General features: G+C 28.6%; 1 long non-coding RNA gene across 2 annotated transcripts; it reads left to right on the top strand.

Moving 5' to 3' along the window:
• Positions 1-2,673: 2,673 nt before the first annotated feature.
• On the top strand, positions 2,674-5,722 carry LOC112715217 (uncharacterized). Of its 2 annotated transcripts, none has more exons than XR_011866457.1 (4): positions 2,674-3,258; positions 3,386-3,454; positions 3,558-3,706; positions 5,464-5,722. It is a non-coding gene; the product is annotated as an uncharacterized lncRNA (long non-coding RNA). The 2 variants fall into 2 exon arrangements; XR_011866456.1 differs by having other exon boundaries at positions 2,717-3,258; positions 3,375-3,454.
• The last annotated feature ends 3,044 nt before the right edge of the window (positions 5,723-8,766 follow it).

Here is an 8,766-nt window from a genome sequence, read left to right as displayed (position 1 = left end):
GTACATACATGAATGCATACTTCACAAACAATATATTTATCAAATTCAAAATAGATTCGATGGCAAAAATGTTCTTGTAATTAAACCTTTTATTTATCCATTTGATATGTAATATCCCTTGTAGCTATGAAAATCACACATGCTTATTTGTAATTTGTGTAATTATTTTAAAATAAAATACTTAGCTTAGCTTATATATTATATTGCTATTAGTATTTTAGATCTCAACACTTAATATAGAAATCAAAATTAAATCAGATATATAGATGCCTTTTTTTATTACTTGCTTACGTTTAATTTGGGTTTTCTTTATAGAAAGAACAAAATAATGATTTGAAAACATTGAGTCACAAATTAAATAGAATATATATATATATATATATATATATATATATATATATATATATTTGGCACATTTTTATTTCTATGCTTAGTGTATTTGAAATTCAAATCTAAATAAATGAATATAGAGGGAAAAACTATATATTTTTCTACTCACAAAAATATCTATGTATACATATTAACAAGTCAATTGATATAATTGTTTGATAGATAATTTAATGTCAAGAAATTATTATATTCGTTTGGTCAACAAAACAGCCATATTTATATATATATATTTTCAAATTAATTAATTTAATTAGTTGTTTCTAGAAGTAATATATTTTAACTAATTAAAAGATTATTTAAACGAAATATTTAAATTAGAAGAAAAATATTTAAATAAACTTTCCAAATATAAGGACTATCTAACTTTATTTTATCATTGGGTAAGTAAACATGCTAATAATGTGTGAGATAGCAGCATTTGCAACCCCATAAGACCAATTTATTATCGTCATAATTAAAATATTATATTAGGGTTAGTTTATTTTAACAAGAGCCTATAAATAAGATGAACAATACAGTTGATTAGACATATTATTGAAAGAAAGAAAGAGAACACAAAGTGATTTTTGCAAAATGGCTATTACTAATGTTGCTACAAAGTTGTTTTTGTGCATTTTTTTCGTGGCTTCACTTTTCGCTAGTACATTAGGTATCAAAATTTGTTTTAAAACTTAATTACGTTGTTGTTTTATCATAAGATAGTTATACTAATTATCCCTACATTTTGAATTTTGTGCTTAAGTTTGAAGTAACTAAAAATGTTTCCCAGCATTATTATTACACTTTTTTCTAAAAAACATTTTTTTTTTCCTTATGCATATGAAGTATTCTTGTGATCGGATGGTATGATCTATTCTTTTTTCGTTGTTAAATTATGATATAATTATTGATTGAGTAACTGTTACCGATAATCTATTGAATCCTAGGTTGCTTACGTATTAAATTATAAACTAAATAATACTGCTTTTGTTTTCAAATTTCATTTTATAATAAAAATCGGGTGCACTTATTTGAACTCTTTTTCTAAAATCAATAAAAGGATCATGAGAGAGATCATAGATTTCTTATATGGAGATTTCAATTATTTAAATCTTCATACAAATATACTATATATTGTTATCATATTACATTCAAATGCACATTTCGATTTATTTGTTGTGTTTATTATTATCGCAGACGCAAGAGGTGAAATAATGTATAGGACTGATGCAGCAATGTTTTGCATTCAAGGAGAATGTCATGCTGAAACTTGCAACAAGTTATGTGGATCTAAGAGTTTTGCATATGGTCGTTGTACGGGTCCAAGAGGTTGCTGTTGCTATAATTAGAGCTATATTTCTTCTAGATCATAGGAGAAAATAATTAATTAAGTTAAGTGGAGTTCTTTTCTTATTGTGTTTGATTATGTGTATTTCGAGCAAACATATCTTTATGTATTCCATAAAAAAAATAAGTGGGAGAGAATTAATGAAATAAAAGTTACAATTTTTTTAATCTGCTTTAAAAGTATCAAATATATATAACTAGCCATAAAATTTGTGCAATGAACAGGTTTGTTATATAAAAATTAGGGTATATATCCATTTTGGTCCTCAAAAAACAGTGTCGTTTTTGAATAAAAGGGTGAGAATTATGTCTTATAAGGGTGTGGATTGTAAGTTCTCACATCGGTTGGAGAGGAGAACGAAGCATGCCTTATAAGGGTGTGAATACCTCTCCCTCGTATGACGCGTTTTGACGAGTGGTCAAAAGCAAAAACCGTGAGGCCTTGTGTGCCAAAGCGGACAATATTGTAACACCTAAAAATTTTGGAAAATTTTATTATGAGCCAATTTCAAATCTATTTATTTATTAGAGATTTTATTTTCAGAAATTATTTCATCAAAAATAATTAAATCAGATTTTGATAATTAAAACATAAATTTTACTTAATTTCATTATTATTGAATAATTTTCTATACTTAAATTACAAAATTTAGCAGTTGTAAAAGAACAAAAATTTTATATAATTTAATTTAAATAATTGAAATTTTAAAATTTAATACTTTAATTTTTATAAACAAAAAATAAATTATATTATTTCTAATTTTAAATTAGAGTACTTGATTAAAAGCTGATTAGTAAATTGATAATTAGATAGTATTCTTAAAGTAATTTTAAGAGATTAAATTATATTTCAAATTTATACAATATACTTTAATTTTATTAAAATTTACCAAATCTCAATTTATCCGAAATTCTTAATTTCACTTTTATCCCAAATTAAACCCTAATTTGTTAAATACTTTCTAAAACACTAACCCTAACTTTTCCACTCCCTTCAGCCGCCTCACCCATTTTTCCTTTCTTCCAAAATTAAACTAACCAACACAACACATAGCAGCAGTAAAATCCAAAGAAAGAAAGAAAAGCAAGAAGAAAGATAGGGAACCGAGAAGAGAGGGAGATTCGAGAAAGCAGGGGGGAACGGAGGAGAAAGAGAGGGAAGAAAGGAAGGAACTGGCCGGCGCTGCAGGGTCCGCCGCCACCGTTGCACGCCATTGTCGCCGCCGAGCCAAGCGCCATCGCGTCAGCACGGCTGTGCCGCCACGGATGCGGAGAGATGCGTCAGAGGGAGAGAAGGTCCGCGGTGGAGAAAGAGAGAGGTCGCTCGCGAGGGGTGTCGGAGCTGTGTTCCGCCGCCATGATGTGCGAAGTCACCATCGTGCCTCGAGCCTTGCCGTTGTCGTCCTTGGCACGACCTCTTGCCATCGTCGATGGGGTTGAATCCGCCGCCACTACCGTCAATTGAGATCAAAATTGTTGCTGTGTTTCCAGAGCTGTCATGGAAGTGGCTGATTCGGTCCCAATTCCTCCATTGTTGAGACTGTAAGCTTTAATCCTTGACTTGGTTCCATCCTGTTCCGCTGTCTTTCTCCTGTTCTAGCTAAGGAAACCTATGTCTCTGTTTAGTACTGCTACTCTATTTTCCTGTTTGTTGTTAGGACCATTATAGTGGTGTTGAGGCCATCAGGAAACTGTTAGAGCTGCTGTTGATGAGTTTGATATTGCTATTTCAATTCTGGTTTGCTCTTCTCCTTGATTACGTTCCATTTGCACATTTTATTGTCATTACCATGCTTGTTTTGATTTAATTCTAGTATATGCCCTGTTTTGAAATTCTCAAGGCTGTGTTCAGTTTCGATACCTGTTCAATTTGAATTCTCTATTCTGCTGTAATTACCATTACCGTTGTGGATTTATTGCCGCTGCTGCCATGAAACGAAAAGGGAAGGGAGTTGTCACGTTTAATATACGCGGGTTCAACTAAATTGAGGTAGGAGTTTATTTTAAATTAAAAATATTCTGGGCTTTGAATACCTGACAAGCTTAGTAAGTTAATGCAAATAGATGGATGTCTATGTTGAAAATGATTTTCTGTTGTAACTGAAGGTTAGGTTTGTTGGTTATTGGTTGATTTTCTGAATCTATGGTAAAATCGTTTGAATGCGCTGATTTTGGATTTTAAACAGAAATTGATAACAAATGGTCTTGAATAATGGATCTGAAATTGTTAAACTGAAAGGCTGATTTTTATTATGTTGAGGATTGAAAAGAGGGACCTATAATGCGTGGCATATTTCAGTTTTTAGGGGAGGTGCTACTGGAAATTTTCTAAGAATTTTGAAGAAGTTTTGGTTGTGACTTGGTAGAAGATTCTAATTTAAGTAACTTTAATAAAAGAAGTATGTTTTGAATATTTTTAAAGATTATTACAAAGAATTGAATTCTTATGATTTGGTTAACTTGTGGTTTTAAATTCATTTGATTTCTTTTAGCGATGAAACGAGATTTGATTAACTAGTAGAATGCTTTAAAATAGTAAACTAAGTATACAATTAAGGGATTGGGAATAAGAGAGTGAGTTTATAGTTTTTTTTTTTAATGAAACTGAATATAACGGTTAAGAGGAAGAAAGTTAATTTAAGAAATATGGTGGAGAATGTGTGGTATTGAGTTGGAGGTGAATTTAGTGAGTTGTTTGAGAGTTGTCCTTGAGATTAAGGTAGAATTTAGTGACAATTAGGTTGTTTGAGATCTAATGATGATTCTGGTTAATTATAGTGTTGTGGGGGTGATGATTGAGGTTGATGACATTATTTATGATATTAATGGCAAGATTTGTGATGAATGAAACATGGTTGAGAATGATGTGGATCCTGATGAATTATAATTGAATTATTTATATGGCTTATGAATTTGAATGATATGAGATATGAGATTTTCTGGATAAAGTGATGTGACTTGCCACCACGTGTACCAGGTTGGAAACTCGATACTCTATTGACCCTACGACGTAAGTGTGATCGGGTACTATATAAATTCCCGGGAATGTTACTCCCATTGAGTAATATTGATTATTTGAGATAAAGCTATGTATAGACTCTTGGGAATGCACATCGGGGGACAGTCTAAGTACAATTCAGACTTGTCGGGTTGGCTAGATAACCGACAGATGAGCCTCATCAGCCATAGAATAGACATGCATCATATGCATTTGTATGTTTTGATTGAATGTGCAATTGTTTTGGTTTGCCTAATTGCTTAGCCATGTTTATTTACTACTTGTTTTACTTGTTGTACCTGAATCCTATCTGTGATTTTCTTGTTTGTCCTGTATGTGTATGTTTATCTGAGAGACCCTTTTTGGAGGAGATGTGATGAGAATGGTTATTTTTGTTTGTAGTAATGAAAGTTGAAGTAGGTGGACTAGGTGTTGCTTGAGTATTCTAATGTATGTATTATTTGGGTATGAGTGAGCAAGGTAAGTTGGATAGGAAGTCACTAGGAACGTCTTTGATCCTTTTTGCTTCTTTAAACTATTCATCTTACTGATTTGTAAATTAAAGTGATTTCTTTAAACACCTTTCAAAGTAAGCTTTGTACCAAACTTTTTTGAAAGGTAATTTCAAGGATAAACTGCTTTATGATGAAACTAATTCTATTTACAAGTATTTCTATGTATTGATGATATTCCCTCTCTTACTGAGAACGTGTGGTTTGTTCTCACCCCAAAATCTTCCACCCTTTCAGTGATAGGTTCGAAGACGCAATTTGAAGCTGCGGGCGATTATTGACTTTATCTAAGCGTTGTGTTACCTTCATAGAGTTCCCTCACTTGTTGCTTAAGATTTTTATTTTATACAGAGGGATATGTATCGTATCTGAGTTTTATTCTGATTTACTTGTATATGATTTATTATTATTAGTAATTATGTAACTATTATTAATTGGTGATGTCTGATATATGATTTCTAATGAGTTATAAATAACTTTCTAGCATTTTATTAAAGATTGAAATGTGAGTTCGAACTAAAGGCTCAATATTAAATAGTTAATAAGGAAAGCAGGTTAGTAACGTCTTACTTTTGGTACGATCATGACGTATTGAAGGCTGGGTTGTTACAAATATCGTGTTAGCAGGTGGTCTGGGCTGTTACAGAATCAATTTGTCCCTTGTTAGAGTTGCCAGGGATCATTTTGTCTTCCGTTAGAATTGACGAAGCCAAAGATCTAAGTGATTGACAGAATTAATTGTTAAAGACCAATCAAATAATTAATTTTAGTTGAAAATTAAAGTATCTAGTACGAAATTCTTTGATAACCAAAATGAATATATACTCAAAAAATTATTCCTTTTTGTCAGAGATTGTATTGTCATTTGTAAAAATAGTTAGCTCCAATTAAAAATTTAGTTTTTCGTTATTTTTTTATAAAAATGAATTATATGACTATATCAATATAAACTTATTATTATTATTATTATTCTATTTTTATTATCAATTCAAAGATATTACTTGTAAATAAAAAGAAATGCATACGTGAATAATTATATTTTGTAGTTTGCACTCCTTTATAAATGATGATTTGATGACTACATATTTACCAAAAAATCAATAGTCACTAACGATGTCGTTTTTATATAACATATTTATTGATATACCATATCTTATTATAATTAAGCTAGATATCATGATTTTATTTAAGTTTAATAATTTTGTTGATCTTTATAATTTTATTAAATTTGTATTTAAATTTATATATTTTTAATTAAATTTTTATATTATTTTTAATTTTATAATTAAGTTATTTTTATTTTAAATACGTTAAAATAAATGAAATATTATTTCTGAAAAAATATGTAATCAAAGATTTAATTAGATTTTTAATTATAGGTATTTTTAATTTGTAAAAAAATATTTTATTAACTCTAATATTTTTTACAATGACAAAGACTCAATTACAAAAAATAAAAACTATATATGGACCCAATTAAAAGAAAAAAATATCTTAATTACAAATTTAGAAAAATTACAAAGATTAACAAAATATTGAATCTAATCTTTTTAAAAAATCCCATAAAATCTTCTAGTGTTTACAAGCCAAAATTTTAATATAAGAAAATCGAATTATATTTTATTTGATACAAACTTTTTTTTTTGAAGATCTATTATAATAATAAAAATTTTTTTTGCATATCCGTATTAATTAAGCAAATGTTTCTGTCGAATATCTATTTTTAATTTCCAATCAATAACGGGTAAATTTATAGAATATACATAAATACATACTTCACAAATAAATATTTACCAAAGAAATATTACGAAGAGGAATTTCTTGAAAGAGTTGTTACATTTAGAACATTATTTTTTTGTCGTTTGATGTGAAATATAAGTGAATTTCATTTTCATTTGGGTGAGAAATAGCACTTCATGATGACAAGTGTGCTTGTCTATGTATGCATGCAGAACAGTCTTAGAGATTCTTTTTGTTGATTATTTGCTTATTTTTGAAATTTTACCTTTTGAGGGATTCAGGATTTTGGAGTGAAATAAAATTGAAAGAATATCTGTTGATATAAATTTCGTGTAACTTATACACTCAAACTTTTTTACCAAAAACACTTGTACCCTATAACTTGCTGTTCCCATATATGTTAGGGTAGAACTTATATTAGTTACAAAACTTGGGTGAGAAGGAAAGTGCTTTTTGCATTTTAATGATGAGGGCGCGTGGAATTTCTTCTGACTTTGCCTGGTATTGGTTAATGTTGATTATTTATTATGTGAAAACTGATTTTAACAATTATTTTTAGTATAAGAATGTGAATGTGAATATTATTAAAATATTTATTCTTTTGTTAGCAAAAGGATATGACGTGAAAAATATTATTTTTGATAGTTTTATGAGATGAAACAAGTCTCATGTATATGTTAATTATCTAAATATAATATTTTAATTTTTTTATATATTTTTTGTTATCTAATTTTATCACGTATTACATGTAGTAAATATAATATAATATATTTTAATTTGTGTCATTTTAACTAAAAATATATCTAACTTATAATATATTTTTATAATTTAGATTATTTGAATTTGTTTTTTTAGATTTATTTTATAATTATCATAATTTTTGGATATGCTTTAAAAAAAATCTCACAAAATAGAGTAAATAAAACCGTGACTATAGAGTAAATTGTAGTCACGATTTTATAATAAAGTGATCATATATTAAACTATGATTACGGTTAAAATTATGGTCTAAAGTGCTAGATAACAAGCATTATAACCGTGACAAAAAAAATTATGACATAGATGAAAAAAACGTTGCCATAGAATTATGGTCACGCTAAAATAGGTTATTGTTGAAAAACTACTAGAAAATGATGACCATAGATCTATAATCACTTTTTCGCTAACAATTATAGACCAAAATTATTATAGTATTTCAATTGCTTTTTGATGGAAATATTTAAAATTTTTATCTCCAAATATTATATGATTACACCTAGACATGTGTAATCAATATGCTTCCTCATGTACTGTTATAGTTTCATATATAGAAAAAAAAATCGACAATTTTTCATTTCTTATTTTCAATAAATATATATATGAAACAAAATTGGCATTTTTTCATTTCTCATTAGATTATTTTGTAATTTTAATTAGAGTATTTGATTGAAAACTAATTAATATTTTAATATCACAAATAATATTTTAAAATAATTTTGAGGATTAAATTAGATTTTAAATTAATTCAAAATTTTCAATCCCATACACAAATCCTAATCCTAAAACACACCATTTTCCCTTACCTCAAAAAAAATCCTAGTTGCTCCCATACCCACAGTCTGAGAAAAGAAAGAAAGTAAGAAAGAAAGAAAGAAAGAAAAAAAGGGAAGAAGCTTTTTCCGTCGCGTCATCGTCGAACCTTGGAGGAAAACCATGCCACTGAGCCGTCGTCGCCGATCCATCGATGAGCCGCCGCCAGAACCGCGAAGAGAGGAAGGTGTAAGACTCCAAATTTTCAGAAACTAAATATTTTTATTTAAT

Source organism: Arachis hypogaea, chromosome 10 (assembly GCF_003086295.3).
Source record: "Arachis hypogaea cultivar Tifrunner chromosome 10, arahy.Tifrunner.gnm2.J5K5, whole genome shotgun sequence".
Taxonomy (NCBI): Eukaryota; Viridiplantae; Streptophyta; class Magnoliopsida; order Fabales; family Fabaceae; genus Arachis; species Arachis hypogaea.
The sequence above is the reverse complement of the archived record's forward strand: the minus strand, read 5'-3'. Positions and strand labels throughout refer to the sequence as shown.